This window comes from Enhydra lutris, unplaced genomic scaffold (assembly GCF_002288905.1).
Source record: "Enhydra lutris kenyoni isolate GAN:26980312 unplaced genomic scaffold, ASM228890v2 scaffoldscaffold18, whole genome shotgun sequence".
NCBI classification, from domain to species: Eukaryota; Metazoa; Chordata; class Mammalia; order Carnivora; family Mustelidae; genus Enhydra; species Enhydra lutris.
Genome location: NW_019154102.1, coordinates 15,322,984 through 15,347,020, shown reverse-complemented (window position 1 = coordinate 15,347,020; position 24,037 = coordinate 15,322,984). Strand labels below are relative to the sequence as shown.

Genomic DNA, 24,037 nt, shown 5'->3' with positions numbered 1-24,037 from the left:
TCTAGATATGAGTTAGCTAGATCTTTCCTTAGGCTAAAATCAAGGTGCCTTCAGGGTCTCTGATCTCACTTCAGGACAAGTGTCCTCTTGCAAGCTCACTGATTATTGTTGCAATTCAGTTCCTTGTAATTGTAGGACTGAGGTTCCTCTTTCATACCGGCTGGCTGTCATCTATCCACCACTTTTAGCTCCAAGAGGCCACTGCAATTTCCTGTCATGTAGCGCTCCCTGAAATACGGCATTTTGTTTCTTTAAAGCAGGAGACCATTTCTTTTGCTTCAAATATCTCTGACTTATGATATCTTTGACCTCTAAGCCCTCTTTTAAAAGAACTTACCTGATTATGTAAGGCCATCAGAATGATCTCCCTTTTACTTAACTCAGGTTCAACTGATCTTAATTATATCTGCAAAATTCTTTCACCTTTGCTATACACCATAACCTAATCATGCAAGTGAAATCTCATCATATTCACAAGTCAACCCACACTTAAAGGGAGGGGATTACTTAGGGCATGTACAGCAGGGGGCTGAAATCTTGGGGGACAACTTAAAATTCTGCCTACCACATTTTGTATTCAGCAGCCTTAATGGTTAATTAATTCTACTAATATATCTGTACATTCATTGAGATTACCTTGATACACAGTTGTATTATCTAAATATAATAAGTTTTTTTTCTTCCCAACTTTTATATTGTTAAAATTTACTTTTCTTAGCTTATTGCATGGGCTAGAATGTCCAGTACAGTGCTAAAAAGAAGTAGTGAAGGTGGCCTTACTCTTTTGAATGAATAAATGGGTGACGACAAAGCTGGTGGCTGGGGTTGGGGGGCTGGGGATTAGTTCATGCTTGATCATTTGAGCCTCTAAATCTTACCTTGTCTGAAGTCATCCTTAACCATGGACTTTTTTAATGACATGATGGCAATAAATAGCAACAAATTATTCCCTCCTTTTTTTCCCCCAAGCTAGATTCTTTTTGTTATATTCAACCTAAATTTTAAATATTAGATCTCCTGAGCCACAGAATAACATGAGCAAATAAATATTTGAGAGAAAAACAGTTACCATGCTCAGAGGAATTAATTTTTTTTTGGAAGAGCACTTACAGAATTCAAATATGTTCATGTATCTACCACATTTAAAAAAAAAAGATTTTATTTATTTATTTGACAGACAAAGATCACAAGTAAACAGAGAGGCGGGGCAGGGGGGAAGCAGGCTCTCCACTGAGCAGAGAGCCTGATGCGGGGCTCAATCCAGGACCCTGAGATCATGACCCCAGCCGAAGGCAGAGGCTTAACCCATTGAGCCACCCAGGTGCCCCTTTCTTTCTTTTAACAACTAAGCTTCTAGCATCTTTTGTTTTTCTCCATATTAACAGTCCTCAACTCATCACAGTCTGCTTCCAATGCTACCATCTACCAAACTTATCTTGCTAGGATCAGTAGTGGCCTTCATGCTGCCAAATCTAATGGACAACACACATCTTCTTTTTTTTTTTTTTTAAGATTTTATTTATTTATTTGACAGACAGAGATCACAAGTAGTCAGAGAGGCAGGCAGGGGGTGGGGGGAAGCAGGCTCCCTGCTGAGCAGAGCCCAATGTGGGGCTCGATCCCAGGATCCTGAGATCATGACCTGAGCCGAAGGCAGAGGCTTTAACCCACTGAGCCACCCAGGTGCCCCTGGACAACACACATCTTATTTGCTATAATAAGCAAGGTCACTCCTAGCTTTAAAAAAAAAATTACTTCCTTTGTTTCTGTGACCCTATAGTCTCCTGACTTCTTGTTATTTCTCTGGCTCCTTTTTCTAGTCTCCCTTGTTTGTTTTTCCTCCTCTCAGAGCCTAGTCGAGTTGACCAGAGAATTATCATGACCACCTGGAATCGAAGCAGCACTAACTGACACATATCAGTGAATCAGTGAGCTAGTTTAATCATAAAGACAAAGCTATTTATGCAAATGTTCTGTTTGCTCATTGATTTGATATATGGTGATATAGGCTTGTTGTATGGATCTGTGGCCAGTTACATGCCCTTTTTCCTTTCCTTCCTTTTCTTTCTCTTTTCTTTTCCTCTCTATACTCTCAGAGATCTCATATACATCCAACCTTTCAATTATTAACTACATGTTGACAATCTTGGAATTTATATTTTCAGACCTCTCTTCTGAGTTCCTGACCCATCTATGTGTCTCCTTAATATTTCCAGATAGCTCCTACCTAGATACCCCTAGTGGGACACATCAATTATTGAACTTATGATGCCAAATCTTTTTATTCTCCAGTGTTTCCTACCTCAATAAATGTTTCCACCATCCCCTCAGTTGCTCATGTCAGGAGCCTAAGAATCATCTCTGACATCTACCCATTTCTTAGACCCTATGTCCAACCAATCATTGAGTACTTTCAATTATGTCTCCTAGGATACCTCTCAAACTGTCTACTGTTCTTTATCTTTAGCACTACCATCTTACCCTAACACCTGGACCACCTGGACACTATCTTAGTCAGCTCGGGCTGCTGCAACACAGTCAATAGACTGAGTAGCTCAAAAAACAGACTTTTATTTCTTGCAATTATGGAATTTGGGAAGTCCAAGATCAAGCTGCCAGCAGACTCAGCTCCTAGTGAGAGACTTCTGGCCTCCAGACTGCTGCCTTCTTACTGTGTCCACACATGATAGAGAGAGAGTGACCTCTCTCTTCTTATAAGAACACTAATCCCATCATGGGGGCTACACCTCATGATCTCATCTAAACCTAATTGCTGCCTAAATGTCCTACCTCCAAATACTATCCCGTTGGGGTTTAAGTCTTCAACATATGAATTGGGGGCAGAGACATAAACATTCAATCCGTTAGAGATACCCAGCTGCTCTTGGTACCTTCTCTTGCTTACCTCCAGGAACTCATTCTCCACAGAGTGGTTAAACTGACGTTTTTGAAACCATGCTTATGTCATCTCCTTACTCAAAGCTCCTTCATAGCTTGCAATAAACTTAAACTCCAACATGACCTATGACTCCCTCTATGATCTGGCTTTGTTCTACTTTTGTCTCATTGCCAGCCATAGTGGCCTTTTCTCTGTTAAACTACTTCCTTTGTGTCTTCTTTCTGCTGGCTGTTTCTACCACCTGGAACTCTACATGACCACTATTCCCTTCTCTGGCCAATTCCTATTCATTTTTCACTTTAAATTCTGCTTCCTGGGGCAAGAACTCTCTGTTCACCTAATATTAAATTACACTCATCTTTACAGGCTCTCAGCTTCTTTTACCTTTCCTTAACACATATTTCAACTCTTGTTGAACAATTCCTATAATTATTTGTTTTATGTCTCTCTTGTGTACTCCCTCTCCACCCCAACCCAGGAAGTCAGTGGTATGAAAGCATGAACTGAATCAGTCTTGCTTCAGACTAGCATCTGGACCCAGAAGCATCCTTGATAAATATTCATTGAATGTGAATGGATGTCTGGATGTCTACTTGAGAATGAGGATGAGTGCAAGGGGTTAGGGAATATTGGTATAGAAATATTTTTCCTATAAATCCATTATACCACTTTTTAATTTTTTAATTTAAAATTTTTTAAATATTTTATTTATTTGAGAGAGAGAGAGAGAGAATGAGAATGAGCAGGGGAAAATGGCAGAGGGAGAGGGAGAGTCAGACTCCCCACTGAGTAGGGATCCTAGGACCCAAAGATCATGACCTGAGCTGAAAGCAGACACTTAACCAACTGAGCCACTTGGGCACCCACCTCTTCATTATGGTAAGAGATTCAGAATGAGAATATTGGGCCCACCATTAAAAGAAATTATGATTTTGACCAAAATTAGCCTCATTCTGGGGGCAAGTAATGAGTAACCGAGGTAGCCTCTACCATACTGAGGCAAAATGCAGGCAGCCCAGGCAGGCAGCAAAGAATCAACTGGAGAGGAGAGCAATTTCCCTCTGGATCCCATTTACCAGAGAGGTATGCTGACCACCTGGAATCCAAACACCACTCACTGGCATGCCTCAGTAAGCCAGTGTAATCATGACGACAAAGACATTTATACAAGCTTTTTCTTTGCTTGCTGATTTGATATATGTTTGTTGTAGGAATCTATGGGGGGAAAATTGTCAGTATTCTTTCAATTTGTAATAGACACAAGAATCCTTAGGTTTTGTGAATGTGTCCTTTATGCTCATTTTACCATTTCTTTTGCTGTGTATACTGAACTGCAAAGTAAAGTTAGGATAAACTTAGAAGAATGGAAATAGGCTTTTGCATATTTAAAAAGGAGGAGTACACAAAAATAAACTATACATTGTTTAAAATACTGCATTCTTTCAACCAAATATGGAAACTGTCTCTTGGATTTGTGAACTAGTAATGAGTACTTAAAATAATAAATTAATCTATAGTGTTATCAAGATTTTTTTTTTTTTTTACAAGTAATGAGAACCTCCATATTTCATATGTTAGAGAAAGCCTTCACTTTTCTTTGGAAGAGAGAGGGAATATGATATGTTTTGGATTCAAATAATAAGCAATTCCAGTTAACATGATTTTTCACTTTTATGGTAATTTCTTGCTGTAGTGCCCACAGAATAGTGAGGGACAAAGAACATGGGATTAGAAGTCTTTAAAAACTGGCTTCTGATTTGAAATCAGTTGCCACCACTAAGCCATTATCTGTTTCAGCCCTTTGGACCTCTATTTCCTTGTCTGTCAAGTTAGAGCCTCTTCTGTTCCAAAAATCTTTCATTTCCACTATATTTTCCTTCTTTGAGTTTATTATTTTTGTTTTATATAGAACCTTAAAAGCATGGAAGGGAAAAATACTGTTCTGAATTAAAGTTAGATTTTTGGAAATAAGACTTCTAGATTAAAATCAGATTTTGATTGTGAACTTTTTATAACAATTCATAGATGAGAATAAGGTGAGAAAACACATATGTTTTACTTTTTTCTAGAATGGGAACCAAAAATACCAGAGAGTGGCATGAGAATTAAATGGCCGTTCTAATATATTTTGGTATTTGAGGAAAGTCCATTATATAATTGCAACCCACTGTTATGTTGGTTTTTTAAAAAGACTTATTTATTTGAGAGAGAGAGAGCATGAGCCAGGAAGAGAGAGAGAGAAAGAGAGAATCTCAAGGAGTCTCCCTGCTGAATGAGGAGCCTGACACCGGGCACAATCTCACCGTCCATGAGATCATGGCCTAAGCAGAAACCAAGAGTCTGACACTTAACTGAGCCACCCAGGCACCCCTTATGTTGCTCTTTCACTTTGGATTATATTGTGAAATTGTCCTAGTTTCAGGATACCCAGTTTTTTTTCCCCTCTGTTTATTTTGCTTGTAAAATATTTGATTTGTCCCCCACTATTTAAAAATATTACATAGTAGGGGTGCCTAGATTACTTAGTCAGTTAAGTGCCTAATTCTTGGTTTCAGCTCAGGTTGTGATCTCAGGGTCATGGAATTGAGCCCCACATCTGGCTCTGTGCCTGAGCTTGGAGCCTACTTGTGATTCTCTCTCTCTCTTTCTCTCTGCCTCTCCCCTGCTCATGGTGTATGGGCATGTTCACAGGCTCTCTCAAATCAAATAAATATATAAATAAATAAATATTACATAGTGGCGTAAGAACTTGTATTCCTGCTGTTTAAGAGTTTCTTTCTGTGATGGCTGGTGTTGAGACACAAACTATTCCATGTAGAAGGTGGTTCTTGAGAGGCCAACTGTGGTTTCTGTTTCTCTGGAAATATACATGGCTTTTAAATTGCCCATAATTTTTCCAGAAAATTTTTAAATAAGATTTCTCCTTTTCCTAGAGAGGTTTTACATGAATGGTTTTCCCCTAATAAATCTTTAACCATCTGTCCTTACAGTTCTACTTCATTATAGAATTGCATATTCTAAAAATAACTTCATATAGCTATTACTTAAAATATTCCAATTATAAAATAAACTAAGACTATCATCTTTATCATAAATCTAACAAATTAATGTGGCTTACAAAAATCTTAAGCCCTATAACGTATCATGGAAAGTTGTTTTAAGACATTACACTACTTGGTTATTAATTATGCTTAGTATATAGAAAAAGTGGTTTATGTTTATAAGCACTAGTCTGTATCTTTCATTCATTATGTCAACAAGTATTTATTGAGCTCTCAACTTGCCCCAGGCACCGTTCTGGACGTTGTGGGGTAAGGTGGTGAGCAAAAGAGACAAAACTCTCTGCCCTCATGAAGTTTACATTCCTGTGGGAGAAAGACAGACAACAAATAAATAAAATGTGGGGAAGGGGGTAGATGATAATAAAGACTAAGTAGAAAATTAAGGTAGAAAAGTATTTTGGGCATGGTGTTGCAGTGAGAAATATGGGTGTCACGGAATGTCTCCTTGAGAAGGTAAAATTTGAATAAAGACCTGAAGGAGGTGAGAGGGTTAGCCATTTGGACATCTGGGAGAAAAGCATTCCAGGCAGAGGGAAGAACAAATGTCAATGCTCTAAGGCAGGAGCATGCCTGGCATGTCTCAGGAAGAACCCAATATGACTAGAGGAGAGTAAGAAATGGGGAGAGCTGGAGGAGATAAAGTCAGAGGGAAGATTGGGATGACATCATCTAGGACCTTGTAAGGACTTTGTCTTTTACTATGAATGAGCTAGAACCACTTGAGAGTTTCAAGCAGAAGAATGACATGATCTGGACCTATGTTTTAAAGGATCAAGCTGACTATAATGTCGAGAAGAGGCTGGTGGGGGACAAAGACTAGGAGACTTTTGCAATAATCCAGGTAGGTAGGATCATTGTACTAAACACTATAGAACTCCAAGAAGTATCATTCACCCCACAGTTTCTGAATGGTGCTTCCTGTAATGAGCAGTACAGAGTGTAGCTAGGGGCCCTGTGGACAAGATTGCTTGTAGCAGGGTAGATGCGATGTGAGTGGGAAGAAACGTTTAGTCAAGATATATTTTGGAAGTAGAACTAATAGTATTTGCTGACATAGTAGATATGGGATATGAGTCAAGTATGATTTTAAGGTCATCCATTAATTTCATGAATTCAGGTTAATTACGCCAACTACCATTTGCTAAGTGGAAGTAACTCACATTCATTTTTTAATTCAACAAACATTTGCTTAAAGTTTGTTATATAGTATATTGTCCCAGATTCTGCAGGGAAATGTTTTCATTTTTGTTTTTGCTTTTTTGAGGGGGGGAGGGTCATACGGAGAGGGAGAGAGAGAATCTTAAGCAGGCTCCATGCCCGGTGCTGAGCCCCAGGTGGGGCTTGATCTCAGGACCCTGAGGTTGAACCTCAGAACCCTGAGGTTGTGACCTGAAATGAAATCAAGAGTCAGATACTTTATGAACTAAGCCACCCAGGAGCCCCTTGCAGGAATAGTTTCTATTTTATTTATTTATTTATAAAAAAGATTTTATTTTATTTATTTATTTATTTATTTGCCAGAGAGAGAGAGAGAGAGAGAGAGCACAAGCAGGGGGAGCAGACAGAGAGAGAAGCAGACTCCCACTGAGCAAGGAGCCTGATGTGGGACTTAATCGTAGGACCCCAGGATCATGACCTGAGCCAAAAGCAGGCACTTAACTGACTGAGCCACCCAGGCATCCTATTGCAGGAATAGTTTTTTTTGTTTTTTTTTTTTAAGATTTTTTTAATTTATTTCACAGACAGAGATCACAAGTAGGCAGAGAGGCAGGCAGAAAGAGGAGGAAGCAGGCTCCCTGCTGAGCAGAGAGCCCGATGCGGGGCTCGATCCCAGGACCCTGAGATCATGACCTGAGCCGAAGGCAGAGGCTTTAACCCACTGAGCCACCCAGGCGCCCCAGGAATAGTTTTTAAAGTACAAAAGCAACAACAACAAAAAATCCTGTTCTGGAAATACTTATAACTTAGTTTGTTAGACAAGGCCTCTATAGATAAAAGAACCAAAGGAAACAAGAGAAGAACCAAATACTGTATAAAGCAACATAAGAAAAAATATGACAATGGGACTAATAAAATGGGATATATATACAATTCTCCTCTAGGGAAATGGTCCAATTTGAAAATATTTTACATTTGTCAGGATATGCCCGTATTTCTGATTGCTATACTCCTCTAATCTATTCAACAACTTTTTCACTAGTTTCTAATAGCAACATGACTCATGTGTTTCTTATTCAAAATGCTGGACTAGATATGCTGTGTGGTTAACTCCTGTTCGGGGTGGAAGTGTAAAAAAGTCTTCATGTGTGAGCTAAGAATTATCTTTTTCATGTTCTCTTCTCTTGCTGATGTGTTAGATTGTATTGCTCACAGCTTGATTGAGAATTCAGTCTTACTTTGGTCATAGTTCCTATTTGCCCAATTTCTGACTTGCAAATTTTCACCACTTATCTTATTTGTATATGTATTTGTGCATATATATATATATATATATATATGTATATACAGTTATGAGGATTTTTGAGGTCTTGTGGTTTCTCATGGCTCACCTCCCCGCCTCATTCAAAGCCATGTCTTGCTGCTTCTTGCTCTGTGATTTTCATTCACACAGCTTTCCTAAAAATAATGAGACAATGGAGAGTATAATAATGAGTACGATAGTTAACATCTTAAAGTATTGACTATGAGCTAGGTACTAAGTTATACCATTTAAGTACATTTTAAATGTAATCCTTACAACATACCTGTAAAATGGGTACCATCCTTATCCCCATAAGGAACTGAGCTTCAGAGAGCTTAACATGCCTGAGGTTACTCAGACAGAAAGTGACAGAGCTAGGATGCCAACTCAGAGCTCATGAATACTACTATGCCACAACATGTCCTTTTGTACCATATGCATATTGGACATTCAGAGGGAGAAAAAAGCCAATCCCAACAAAGTTCTCTAAACTCTCAAAGACTCTATGTCTAATAATTATCTTTGTAATGTCATGGATTTATCCTTAAAAATTTTGCCAAGTTCATGTTGGCAATAACACTTGCAATTAAGTCCTATTGATTCTAAAGTTGGTTTTGCATGGCCCTAGATACACACACACACACACACTGGATGCAAGCTAAAGAAGTAACAGTTGAAAGTAGAAATGCCAATGGGACCTCTATTAGACCAAGATCAAACTAAAAAAGAGAGGAGAGAAAAGGAAGAAGAGTAACAGTGCTTACTGAGCTTTTCATGTTATCGGTTAATGTATTAAAATGCTTATTTAATCCTTACAACAACTCTATTATTATCCTCACTTTACATGGGAGAAAAATAAAATGTGAAGAGGTTATCACTCTTCCTTGGGAGATGAAGAAATAAAGGACTAGAAACTGAGATCAAAATCACATAGCTAAAGTGTCAAAGCTGAGCTGAAAACCCAGGGTCAGCTAAATTCCAAAGTGGGATTTATCACTGCGGAATTTATCACTGCAGGTGGTAGACAGATTCTAGGGTAGCCTCCTGGTACTTACATCTTTGTGTAATCCCCTCTCCTTGAGTGTGGGCAAACCTTGTGACTTGCTTCTAAACAATGGAACGTGGCAAAGATGATAGAGTATCACTCTTTCTTGCTAGCCAACTCATTTTAAAAAGTTTAGAGACACTCTTCTCTGGTTTGATAAAGGAAGCTGACATATTGAGAAAATTGATAATACAATGAACTGCAGGTGGCCTCTAGGAGCTGAAGGCAGCTTCCAGCTAGCAAGAAGTCAGGGCTCTCAGTCCTACAACTGCAAGAAAAGGAATGTTGCTAACAACCTGAATGACCTTGGAAGCAGATTGTCCATAGTCAAGCTTCCATATGAAAGCACAACCTGACTCATGCATTAATTGAAGACTTATGAGACCCTGAGTAGAAGACCAAGCTAAGCTGTGGGTAGACTCCTGACTCACAGAAAATGTAACACATTAAATATGTGTTATTTTAAACTGCTAAGTTTTACTAATTTTTACACAGCAATAGAAAACTAATACACCATGCTACCTTGGTTTTCTCTATGCTTGGAGCACAGTAAATTCTTAGTAAATGGTAGTTGCTATTATTATAATAATCAAAATGGAATTTGGATGATCTGAGTCAAAGAAAAATGTAACAGAGAAATTAAACAAAGTTAAAGAATTGTTTCCAGTGTAATCAAGGCAACTGATTTAGGAGATATAGTTGATGGTATGTCAAAAACTTTTATATTACTCCCAACAATTATTGAGTGTATTATTATCACATGAAATGTAAAATTTCTAGTGGTGTGCTTATATCCACATATAGCTTTAACATCTTACACCATATTCAAAGTAAATTAGAAACTTTCCTACATTAAGATAGTCCTACATAGATATGAAGACTTAGCAAAACATAGTTTTAGGTTCTAATTACATTGTTATAAAGTGTGATTTTTAAACATTGTAACATTTTAAAATAGCTTAAATATGATGGAAAAAATAATTCATGGCATTGGATCAAAAAAAACTGTGATGAAACTACTATCAGGGTAATACTTTCGGTTCATGAATGCAGGTATATTCTGCTTATCAAGGATAATTTGTACTAAACACATGATATAATTATATGTATTTACAGAGTAGGTTAGAGAACTCGAGTGGGTTTCTATTTGATAGATTTAAAGTTTGCTATAGTGGGGAAAAAAGACAGGTTAGTGTTTATGTCTGACTAAATTGCAAAATTTTTCTTCTACCAGTGCTCCCTTTCCCTTCTGTATTTATATCGGCATGTGAATGTACAGTTTCTGTCAAACAAGTCATTAAAGATGGTGTTCATTGATTGAATAGACACATTAATCTCACTACTGCTACCTGTACAAATATGCACTGAACATATAGTAAATATAAGCATAGATCTTCTATAGGAGTTACAGCATCAGAAAATTTGCCCATTCTCTCGCTAGTGAGAATATGTGACCCTAATGAGCATAACCATTCATAATTCTTAATAGGTTTAATAAATACTATGCCAAACATAGTGTTAATAATATGGTAGCTAATATCTTCTTCATATTTGCTTCTTTTGAGGATAATCATGATTCTATCAGTTTTTCTTAATTTTCTGTAATCTGTGTTTTCTGGAAATGAACACTAATAATGGATCTATGCATATTTATTCGTTGTTTGGCTTTTCTAATGATTGACTCAATGAAATTAAGCTTTTTTTTTTTTTAAAGATTTTATTTATTTGACAGAGATCACAAGTAGGCAGAGAGGCAGGAAGAGAGAGAGGGAAGCAGGCTCCCTAGGGCCCTGAGATCATGACCTGAGCCGAAGGCAGAGGCTCCAACCCACTGAGCCACCCAGACGCCCCAAAATTAAGCATATCTAATGAAGTGATTCAAGAGTTAACAAATGAACATATTAATTAATTTGAAATTTATCTAACTTTAAATTACCTGTCCAGTTAACAGGGTTTTGTTTTGTTTTCTTTTCAGCAAACTTTATCATCAGCATTTACTTTTCTGTTTAGATTCATGATTATGAATTGTTCTGTGGCAAAGTAAAAGTAAACACCTTGTTAAATCCCTGAAAAAATTAAGCATTTCTTTCTATGGGATGTTACCTACAGATGGATAATGAGGAAAGCAAACCAGTCTGTCTTGTTCTAGTGTCTAGGAGATATCTCACGGTTATTATTTAATTCAAGTGCCAACTAGAGCAACCTGGAATCTTTTTTGGAACAAGGTGGGGTATTAATACAAATATTTTTTATTTTTAATTTTTTTTTAAATTCCGAGACTTTTTTTTTAAACTTTTTATTTCTTTTCAACGTAACAGTATTGTTTTTGCACCGCACCCAGTGCTCCATGCAATCTGTGCCCTCTCTAATACCCACCACCTGGTTCCCCCAACCTCCCACTGCCCGCCCCTTCAAAACCGTCAGATTGTTTTTCAGAGTCCATAGTCTCTCATGGTTCACCTCAATACAAATATTTTTTAAAAGGCCAAACCACTATGTTTAAGACAGCTTTTGAGCTATTGTTGACTTCCTGTATCAGGTTCAAAATATGGGAAATTGATAAGCTAAATACATTTCTTAGTATAATCTGTAAATCAATTCTAGACTTAAATTGAAATTATTTTCCTTTCTGGCCTTGAATGAAATTTGGTGAAGCTTTCCTTAATATTTTCATAATAAAAACTCATCTGGTTTTATATGAGGTCAGGGATCTAGAAGGACTTCTTTATTTCTTTGTAGTTAAATTTATTTCATATTGGGGGTTGATATTCTTCCTCTCCTTATAAAATTGTAGAGAATGGATTGAATTTAGAAAAACATAAGGTACGAATTTCCTTTCAACCATTTTTGTTGAATCTATCTCTTTTGTCTTCTCTTCCCCAACTTTAGCTCTTTAGTGGGTAAAATATTTCACAAAGTTGTGTTTGTAGTTTTTGAAGCGACTTCTTGGAAATGAAACGTGCATCAACTTTTTTTTTTTTTTAAATCCCCTACTGTAAGAGCTACATTTTCACTTTTGATTTGTTTAAACAGACGGGTTTATAAATGCCTGAAACTTTGGTGGATATTTTCAGGCAAGGAATAGTTTCAAAATTGAGAGAAATCCTCTTAAAACTAAGACATAAGCACAAATGATTGAGAGCCCTTTTTTCTCTTTTTAAAAATATTCTAAGACTTTTTTTTTTTTTTTGCAGATTGCTCTTTTATTGAATTAAAATTGCAAGCCCTCAAACACCAGGCTGAATTGTATTATTGTTAACACAGTGAGAAGGTATTAATACACAAACACTTTAAGTATCTCAGTCCAAGAGCAGCAATAACCGGTTTACGTGCCAGAATAGTGTGATAGATGGTAGAAAGGCCTGGAACTAGGGGAAAATTTAGGAGAACGACTCGGTGGGGGAAGGTATCAACAGAGAGACAATACACTATTTTCAAAGTCCAGTGGCTTGTTGGTTAGGGGATGACCTTTAACCTTTTAAAGGACATTTATTTGGGAAACTCTGAACAGTATTCACTTTGAGGGGGCGAGAGGAGAGGTGGAATGTTGTGGAAGTATCTACTTTAATAGGTCCCGGGTGGGTTCAGGGACGTTTGGTGTCGGTTGGTCTGAGGGTGGGCGAAGGCCCCGCTGAGAAATCGCGGGCCAGTCCCAGGGCAGGCGGAAGGCGGCCTCTGGGTGCTCTTGAGAACTCGGGTGGGGGAAGGGTCGTGGGGAAAAGTAGAGTTCAGCGTGGGTTTCGGTCTTTGCGTATAGGACTATCAGAGGAGGCGCAGAGGAGTCGCGCGGGGGTATTTCCCGCTCCCGGGGAACGCCGGCTTGGCCCGTGGCGTCCGCGCCGTGGCCCCTCTTACGAGGTGGCGAGCGCTCCCCCCTGGCCCGGGCCGCGGCTCTCCCGCCCCAGCGGAGGCGCGCGGTGGATTGTGGGCTGGGGGCTGCGGGGGCCTCGCGGCGGCCTCGCGGCGGCCTCCGGCGCTGTTTCCCGGACCTAGCCGGGCCGGGCTGGGCCGCGCCGGCTGGGTGAGGGAAAGCAGTGGAGTAGGGAGCAGAAGCGCTAGGGGTAGTGGTCGCGGCGCGGCGCGGCGGCGGCTCCTCTGGAGGCCGGGGATGTGGGAGAGGCGGTGGCAGCAGCGGCGGAGGCGGCGCTGCGGACCCGGGGGAAACTGCTGGCTGACAGGACACCCGGGAGAGACGTGAGGGAGCCGCCGCTGCCGCCTCTCACCCGCGAGCAGAGCTGGGCTCGGGAGGGCGGCCCTGTGCTTCCCCGGCCGACCGGCCAGCCAGCGCTGGGCGGGGGCGGGGGCGGAAAGCCGGGCTCGGGCCCGGCGGGGCTCCGGGCGGCGGCGGCCGCGGAGCAGCCTCGGCGCGACTTGGAGGGCTGGAGGCGGCGGCGATGCACTAGGCCTCGCTCTGGGGCGGCTGCCCGGGACCCGCAGGTAGGTGTCGGGGCGGCCCCAACCGGCCCCCAGCGCTTCGCGGCCCACCCTCGTCCCGACCTCCGGTGGAGAGAGGGCTCGAGACCCCACCCCCTGTGTCTCCTCCCCGGCCCGAAGCGGACAGAGTTTCGGTCACAACTGACGGGCGCTGAAGCTTCCATTCCCTTGTCCGCCGCCTCCTCTTCCTTGTCGGTCCCGCTCTGGGATCAGGGCCCGCAGCTGTTCTCCTCACTTCCAGTCTGCGGCCGAAAACGCCGCTGTCCCCCGTCTCGCCCCTTTTTGGGATCCGGGCTTTGGAACTTCCATTACCCTCCTTGGATGCCGCCCCCCAACTTTGCCCCCCCCCCCCCCCCCCCCCAGCCGGGCCCTTAACCCCCTTTTGAGCCTACTGGAATAATTTAAATGTAAAAAAATAGTTTTTCTTGCTAAGGAAAAAAAGGAAGGCTACTCCCCCCCCCCCCATAAAAACTCGATGTTTTTCAGTTTGACGATTTAGCTCGCAATAATTTGTTCGGTAATTAATTTTCTTCAGTTCTGTTTCTTTCCATCTGTGCATTGGTACAAAAGCAGGCCTCCCCTGCTCTCCCGTCGTTGACAAGGGAACTTTTGGCTACCCATTATAACTAACCACTTGGTCTGTCCGTGTGTAGAGTTCAGGGTGGTGTTTTAGAATTTTGACTGACTAACCCGGCATTGCAAGTTTTGTTTTAATTTCGCTTTTAACCGGCTTTATTTTTTGGCTTTTATTGAGTCAGGCTCCCCTTACTTTCGAGGAATTAAATTGTTTGGACTGTTTTGTTTTTTGTTTTTAATTGGCAAACCCCAGGGCAATCTTAATAGTAAATGCTGACAAGGCAAATGATACCACGATATAGTATGCCGAGAAATGCATTATTGTGGTAACTTAAACTGCAGATTTTGGTGGACATTCAGGTTGACTTTTATAAATCTGGAGAGTTTAATTGGAAAAGTACTTTGAAGAGCCTTGATTCCTAAGCAGTTTTGGTGGAACAGATGGAATGATGGGATTTGTCTATATTAGTCTTGCAGTCAGAGTCTGATTTCCTAGAAATAGGTATTACTTGATGGTTCATAGTGGTCATCATTGCTCATGAAAGGTTTTGGTAAAAATGACCAATATATGCAAATTTTGGGTGATTGATAGTTGTGGCTTGGGGTATTAGATGTTTGCAGTTTTATTGTGATTTGGCTATTTTAAAATTATGCCCTGTTAATTTAAAAATTATTACACTACCAGGACAGGCATTACAGGATCATTTTTAAAAGAAATGAAAAATATTGTAATGGTTTTCTTTGTGAAGAATGAATCACAGAATTATAAAGACTTTTCATGTTTTCTTGATTTTACTGATATATTTTAGTCTTGTAGAGGCATTGCTGTTCTAGCATTTGGCTTTCTGAAATGTTTTTCTTTGTTTTTAAATTATTGAAAGTTTGCTAGAAAAAGATGATTAAATTTTTGTATGTTTTCTGGAAAAGTTAAAATTTATTTCTGGATAGGTACTAAGTTTTTATGTCAGAATTAAAATCAAATCTTATATAACTCATGAAATGGCAAACTTTGCAAAATTTGTTCTTAATCACATTCCTTTTCCTACCAATGAAAGTTGCTTAAAATTCCCTTTTCCTACTTTTTTTTACAAACAACTTTGAGTAAAGCACACTCATTTAAAGTGTAAAATTAGGGGTGCCTGGGTGGCTTGGCCCAGTCGTTAACAGTCTATCTTCCCCTGAGGTCATGATTTCAGAGTCCTGGGATCAAGCCTGGGGCTGCCTGCTCATGGGGAGCCTGCTTCTCCCTCTCCCACTATCTCTGCTTGTGTTCCCTCTCTTGCTGTGTCTATCTCTGTCAAATAAATAAATAAAATCTTTAAAAAAAACCTGTAAAATTAAATGATTTATAATATATATACAGAGTTGTAAAACCGTCATAGTCTAATTTTAGAACATTTTCATCACCCCAAAAAGAAACCTGCTCCTTGATAGTACTCCCCCACTCTCCCCACCCACCATCGACCGGGGCAACCACTAATCTTTCCATCTTAATATTTTTCTATTGTGATTCATGCATGTAAATGGTATCAGCTCATAGTTTTTTGAAGTGTTTCTTTTAAAATCAGCTTACATGTTTAAAATATTTTGAGTCAGAGAATAAGCAGATGATCACTGGTGTTAATAATCCATGTTCTAAACAACTGACATTCTATTTGGTTATATTTCAGCATAGATTAAAGTGTGGAGAAAGAAAGTTAGTGTGAATGATTTCAGTGATCTCAAGAGGTATTCTCATTAGCTGGGAGTCAAGTAAAAGTTTGAGTATCTTTGCCCTGGAATATTAGGATATCAGGATTAGAGAAGACCTTAAAGGTCATTAGCGTACTTCCTGCTTGATTCACAAAAAGGTGGCAGGAACCATATGAAGAATTCTGGAGTAGAAGCTTGAATCTCTAGGATTGTGGCTCAGGAACTACATTGTGACCATGTAAGGCAAGAAATGGGGATTTCTAATTAGAATTGTTAAGTTCTCTTATGTGTGCATGTGACTGACATTTTTCTAGCAGAGTTGGGAAAGAACTGGACGTTTTTCCCCATTTCAGGATGGAGGGTTGTGGGGAGACTAATGTATCCACATAGATGAAATACATCTTAGAAAATTCTCTAAAAATGCTTTAATTTAAAGGAGGATGGTATATACTGTATATTATTTAGGTATATTCTTGTACTGTTACCATTTTATTCTTAATTTCGTTTTCAAAATATGAATTTTTAATTTGAAAGCATTAAGATTAACAAGGCTGGTTTTTGGCCTCCTCTTTCAAAGATCCATGGCCCTCATATCTAAACTCATGGTTCTCATCAGGGGTGAATTTGCCCTCCAAGGGATATCTGGCAGTGTCTAGAAATGCTTTTTCGTTGTCACAACTGAAGTTGGGGTGCCATTAGCCAGGAATGTTGCTAAACTTACAATGCACAGCATGCATCCTATGTCATCCCACCCACCCTATACAACAAAGAATTATCCACCCAAATGTCATTGGTATTGTTTTAAACCTGTAGTTTGCATTATTCCAGTGAGTGTCTGACCTATTGTTCTTAACTCCCACCAGGTGGGAAAATAAGTCTCACTGGGTGCTGTTTAGTATGTTAGATTAACCCTTTAGGTCCTCTAGCAACTCTCTTTTTGCAGTGGGAGGCAGTTAAGGGAAAAGTAGAAGGCAATCTAATTATGACACAACACAGATAGGTATCTCCTAATCTGAAGAAAAAATTCTTTTTCCTGAAAATACAAAAACTTTGTTTTACTGCAGATTTGAACTGTTATTATATTTTGAATTGTTAGTTACTGGTACGTAGTTTTTTGAATTTGAAATAGATAAAATTGTATTTTCTTTATGTAGACGTGATTTTTTTTTTTTTCCTGGTAGTTTCAACTACCAAAAAAGGAGAAAAGTAAGCTCTTTTAATTAATTACTTAGTAATGTATATTGTGAATGTCCAAAAAGATTCAGAGGTCATATATGAATCACATCTTTTTTTTCCTCATTCTTGTGGGCCCCACTTTTGACTCATTCAATTTGTTTTTTAAAATTATTATTTACTTATTTTCATTTAATTTGTTCTTAACAAGCTTAACTTGGTGATGGAAGAAGATAAGATTGACAGTTGGGATCACTTTTGCTATTTACCTGCTTTATTATCTTAGATAAATTACTCAATCTTTCTGAGCCTTGATTTTCTCATCTATGAAATAGGAATAGTGATAATTCTTATATAGTGATTATATAGTGATTGTGAGAATTAGATGAGGGTTATGCGTGTTTAGATGCTATGTCAAGTACAAGAATTAGTTACTACACCTAAAACTAATATAATGTTAAATGTCAGTTATACCTCAATAAAAGTTACTTGTTTCAGAAGAATCAAATTAGAATGGGATATAGAGGGTACCAAAGTCGGAAATATAGACAGCGAGGCAGAGAACAGTGAATGCTTGTAGTATCTCTAGGGAGAAGAGAGAAATTCTAAAATATATTGATAACAAAATAGTAAAAGAACTAGTATGATCACCAAAATTTCCAAAAATTCCAAATTCTTTACTCTAGGAGCAAATTGATTTCCTTCAGTAGCGCCTGAAAGTATCACTGTTGTAGCACAGTATAATAACTGATTATAAGGGTGAAATTAAGTCATCAGGAAAGGGTTACCTGTTTTCAAAATATGCTATTTGAAAAGTTATGAAAATATATAATTTCGGAATTAAAATTTTCAGCAGTGACTTATTTGTATAAAAAGTTTTAGTCTTTTCAAGAGTAAGCTATGGTTATCTGGATTAATTTCCTTGATGGGAATAATTCCTCTGTCTTCAATTCCTCTATTCATGTCTTATTTTATAATTACAGGGTATTCTACCACTAGTAATTGCTCTTTAGATGTGAGGATTTAACTGAATAAATAGAGTTTTAAAGCCTACTCACTATTTGTAAAATCTTAACCTCTTTCTAGATTTGTTTCTTTTTCTGTTATTTTCCAACATCTTTTTGCAAAAAAAGAAAGGCTTTGATTTTTCTACATGTCCAGTGGTCCATAGTTGTGCTCTAGTGTTTAGAGTTGAATTAACTAAAACACATGAAGTAAGTGGGGAAGAATGTAATCTCTTAGAATTTTGTTAACTGGTCAACTTCACAATCATACAAAATTAAGACTTGAGGTAATAGAACTTGAGCGAGCCAGTATTTTTACAGGGTAGCATGAGGTTAGAATAGTCAGAGACAATATTAAGAATAAGTCATGTAAGGGCGCCTAGGTGTCTCAGTGGGTTAAAGCCTCTGCCTTCCGCTCAGGTCATGATCCCATGGTCCTGGGATAGAGTCCTGCATCCCCCCCACCCCTCTGCTCAGCAGGGAGTCTATTTCCCTTTCTTTCTGCCTGCCTCTCTGCCTTCTTGTGATCTGTCAAATAAAAAAAATCTTTAAAAAAAAAAAAAAGTAAGTCATGTAATGATATTGGTAGTTTTTTTGGTATTTGTTTTTTGTTTTTTTTGTTTTTAAATATGGTGAACTTAAAAAAATGGGATTTGGGGGAATTTTCATGGCAAAAAGTGTTGTTGATTTGGGGAATTTTGTATTCAAATAGTTGGCTTTTTGACTTGAAGTTGTGTATTTGTGTATGTATATTGTATGCATCATATTTTATGACATTTTGTGGAGTGAATAAAGTAAAATTTTGAAGTCATGTATTATGTCAAGAAAGTTCTTGTTCTGTTGTTGTTGTTGATGTTGTTGTTTCAGTTTGGCTAAACTGAGGGTAGATTGGGCCTAGGTTGTGGAGTTTTTGGACTTGATAGACTTGATATATACACCATGATTGAAGAATACTTAAGGAGAGTGACCTGATCAAATTTGAATTTTAAGAAAGATGATTTTAAAGTTGAGTGAGGTTAGGACCAAAGAAGTACTTTTGGTAGGAGATTCTCACAGCAGAGGCTTGCCAGTGAAGGGGAGGCAAGAAGTAGCCTGAGGAGATAGAGTTTAGGGAAAGAACTTTTTTAATTTAGCACCTGAACCTTTTTTTTTTTTTTTGGTGGGTTAATGATACTGAAGATGAGGGAGGCCAGGGAATAATTAATACAACAGGGTCTCAGATGAAGTAGGAAGAGGTGAGATCAAGAACAACTGGTTGGGGGATTAACTCTAGACAAGAGTACCCAACAGTATTATACCCCAGAGGTTAAGAGTTGTGAGGATTTGGTATGTGTGGGTATGGAGGGTAGAATCTATATAAGGACTTTTTTTTCCTTTGGTATGTAGTAAAAAGACAATTACTTTTTGAGCATGGGATTGATGAAGGTAAACTTGGGGACGTGAGAAGAGTAATGAAGGTTTGTTATAAATACTGTGAGGATTGGGAAAGAGCAGGATAAATCAGTGAAAAGACTGCTGAGTAGGGCCTTATTTCAGATTAGAATTTATACATTTATAATCTGATGTTCTACATAAATTTTCTCTGATGTTCTGCAGCTAGGAACAAAGCAAAGATAGATTGAAGTTGGATGAGGGAGGAGAGAATTGAACATGCAGGGGAGACTGTTGAAGTAATTGATTAGCAAATAAATCTATAATCATTCATTCAAAGTTACTGGTATTGTATATGTCTTAAATATGTAAACCATCAGACATATTAAAATGCTTAACAAAAAGTAAATTTAAAATAAAATTTGTATAACCTACCCTACCTTAAAAATGTTAGAAGAAATTATATATTAATATATTCCTAAGAACAAAATGACAGTTTTATTTATTTATTTGAGAGAGAGAGAACAAGAACATGCACGAACAGGGGTACAGACAGAGGGAGACAGGAAGTATAGAGATTAGTTAAATACATTTAAAAAAACTTTAAAAGAAGTCAAGTCTTAAAAAAATCTTACCACAGTCAGATGATAATTATTGCTATATTTATTTTTAATATAAGATGAACAGAAATATTTGTTAGTGTAAATAATTGTTATAGGATCAGTAATTAATAAGGAGAAAAAGAAGACAGAAGAGAAGAAAGTACTGGGTGCCTGAAATGGATGAGAGGCAGTATAGTGAAATAATTTAGATTTTGGTGTTTTAGAGAGGCAGTATAATATAGAGACACAGGCATGGGATTTAGAATCAGAAGATCTGAGTGCAAATCCCATCTTCACAATTTATTAGCTAAATGGTCTGAAACCAAATTACTCTTGAATCTGTTCTTCATCCTCATAATGAGGATCATTGATTCATCCATTCACTGATTCATACAGACATGTTTTTCTAGACTGTTAGGCCAACAGAATAATCTGAATGAAAGTAAGCAATTAAGAACCGTAGTGTTTAGTCAGATATTAGTGAAATGTAATCCTTTCTCTCTCCCTCTCTCTTTCTTTCTTTGTCTTCCCTCTCCCTTGCCATCCTTCCTTTTTTCACTGATAACATGTTTCCCACATTGGGTGGGAGTGTACCCAAGTCCCAGCTGATTCCACTCCCTGCCCCCTTCTCCTCTCTGTCCCTTTGCTCCCTGGAAGAGAATTAGAGAAGTAGGATGGAGTGCAAATTTTCTGTATTGCTTGCTCATTTTCTCACTGTTGCCTGACAAAGTCCTGTCTTTCTCAAGGTGGGGCATAAAAGTCCCCAGGTGTGATTGTTCTCTCTCTGCCTTCACCACCATACTGCCAATCCCCATGTATATCTAACTCTTCTTTCCCCTTCCATCTTCTCTCTCCAGTACCTTTTCTTGTTCCTTTTTTTTTTTTTTTTTAAAGATTTTATTTATGTATTTGACAGAGAGAAGCACAGCGAGAGAGGGAACACAAGCAGGAGAAGCAGGAAAGGGAGAAGCAGGCTTCCTGCTGAGCTGGGGTGGGGCTCCATGTGGGGCTCAATGTTGGGCTCCATCCCAGGACCCTGGCATCATGACCTGAGCCGATGGCAGACGCTTAACAACTGAGCCACCCAGGTGCCCCTTTTTGTTCCACTTTAATCTCACCCTTCAATTGGTTTCTTGCTGTTTGCCTACAGATGTGCTCCGGTCTCCCATGGCCTAAAAAAATTCTTTCTCAACTCTTAGTCACTTTTCTTTCACCACCAAAGAGATGTTGATCTTGTTGCCTTTATTACTTCATCACTTACTTAATACTTAACATCTTGGAGTATGGCTTCTGCCCCAACCACTGTCCTAATACGTTCTAATTCAATATCCTTACTGAAGATAGTCGAGGTTACTTGACTACTGCATCATGTTGACACTGCTGTTCACACTTTCCTCCTGGACACTTCTCCCTTGCTTCTATTAGGATGGTATTTCTGATTTCTTTTTCCTATCCTTGTAAGTGTATTTGCCCTTCCTCTTTCTCTGAGCTCTCATTAGCCCTCTCTCTATTTCTTTTTCACACCTTTTCTTTGTAATATTATCTTCCTATGACTAGAAGTATTTTCTTTTATTCCTATAATGTAATTGGACTAATAATAGCAATGGAAAATTAAGGGAGGCAGGATTCTGTACACTACAGGAAAGAATTATTTTCCTAAAGCAATTATAGTTGTTTTATAGTAATAATCTGCATTTGAAGTAGTCAGTTCTCCATTGTTAAAAGTTTTCAAATGAGGCAAAAAGCCCTTGTAGAAAGGGTTCATAAATTAGGTAGAGAGTGGAGCCAGATTATCTTTTAAAGTTCCCTCCAACTCAGAGATTGTAATTTTTATCTCATCCACTTTACTCCCATGGATTCAACTTTTACCTTTATCTATGTGTTTTCTAAATCATTACGTCTAGCCTCTTTGCCTTCTCTCCCTCCTCCTTCCTCTCTCGCGTAGTATTGTCATTAAACTTGCTTCTGTTCCAGGCCACATGTTTTCTAGTTTCAACATCATTTTCCAGTATTCTTTTTTCTCTCCTTTTACTAGCATGGCTTTGAGGACCACTGTTCTATTCTTCGGCAGCTTTTCTGATAGTAAATTATATCTGGCTGTATAAATTTGCTGCCTCCTCTCTCCAAAAACTAAGGGCACTCAAGCAGAGGACACTGATAGAGGAGGCTCAGGAACCTAAAGTTTAAATGTCCAAATGTTAATACTTAAGATATTTATAATAATAAATAGTGATAGTTGCAGTTTTTTATTGAATGTTTCCTGTGTGCTAAGTATTGTGCCACTAGTTTATATATAGGTTATGTAAGTTACATTTCATTTAAGTTTTACAACATTCCTATGAGAAAAATACTGTTGTCCCATTTACAAATGAGGAAATAGGAAGATAAGAAAGTTGTCAAAGTCACACAACTAATAAATAATAGCTGTCTAACTCACTTTATGGCCAGGTTTCTTAAGTATATTATATATACTGTGTTATAAGAATGTAGAGAGTCTAGAATAACATTTTAGAAAGGTAATGTTATACAAACAAGATAATGTATTTTTGACTTTGTGTATTTTTAGATTATTTAAATGCATGAACTTACATAAGACATTGTTAGTGGCTTATTCTTATTACCTCTTTATCCATGATATTAGTTCCCTTGTTCATTCATTTATTGAACTGTCATGTGTTTTACCAATTGCTTAGACTCTGCTAATGGTGGTATAGGAAGGTGAATGAAATAAGTAACAAGTATTTTCAGTATAGTGGGGGAGACAGAAAATTAACAGGTAAATAATCAGTTAAAATTTGAGCAAGTACTATAAAGATCACAAACTAAAGTGCTAGTCATAGAGAATCAGGGTGTGTGTGTGTGTTGGATGGAGGGAGGGAAGGGGAGAGAATGTGCTTAGATATGGTGGTCAGGAAAGGTTTGTTATGTCACTAAGCAGATAATTAATGTTTTCTTGTATACCTTTTTATACATTATGTGTATACAGAGAGAGTGATATAAAGGTTTTATATCAAATGGGATTTTAGTGTATATTCTGTTTTGTAATCCTATAATTGAAAGTATAGCCATTGTTTTTTTAATTTCCCTACCTATTCCACTCCAACTTCTTTTTTTTCTCTTTCAAGATTTTATTTAGATTCAAGTTAGTTCACATATAGTGTAATATTATTTTCAGGAGTACAATTTAGTAATTCGTCAGTTGCTTGTAACACCAAGTGCTCATTACATCAAGTGCCCTCCTTAATGCCCATCACCCAATTACCCCATACCCCCCACCCACCTCCCCTCCAGCAACCCTCAGTTTGTCCCTATATTAAAGAATGTCTTATGGTTTGCCTCCCTCTCTGTCTTTATCTTCCCTTCCCTTCCCATTTGTTCATTTGTTTTTTTCTTAAATTCCACATGTGAGTGAAATCATATTTATTTGTCTTTCTCTGACTGACTTATTTTGCTTAGCGTAATGCCCTCTAGTTCTGTCCATGTTACACATGGCAAGATTTCATTCTTTTTGATGGCTGAGTAATATTCCGTTGTATATATGTACCACATCTTCTTTATCCATTCATTTGTTGATGGACGCTTGGGCTCTTCCCATGTTTTGATTATTGTGGACATTGCTGCTATAAACATTGGGGTGCATGTGCTCCTTCAAATCACTATTTTTTTTATCCTTTGGATAAATACCTAGTAGTGCAATTGCTAGGTCATAGGATAGTTA

General features: G+C 38.3%; 1 protein-coding gene across 5 annotated transcripts in view; it reads left to right on the top strand.

The window, feature by feature from the left end:
• The first annotated feature begins 13,602 nt into the window (after window positions 1-13,602).
• Window positions 13,603-24,037, top strand: part of LOC111147949 (VPS54, GARP complex subunit) — a 103,858-nt gene continuing 93,423 nt past the window's right edge. For all 5 annotated transcript variants that reach the window (XR_002640658.1, XM_022504227.1, XM_022504226.1 and 2 more), the window contains exon 1: window positions 13,603-13,904. The gene's annotated coding sequence lies outside the window, so the exon portion shown is untranslated. The remainder of the gene's footprint in view (window positions 13,905-24,037) is intronic.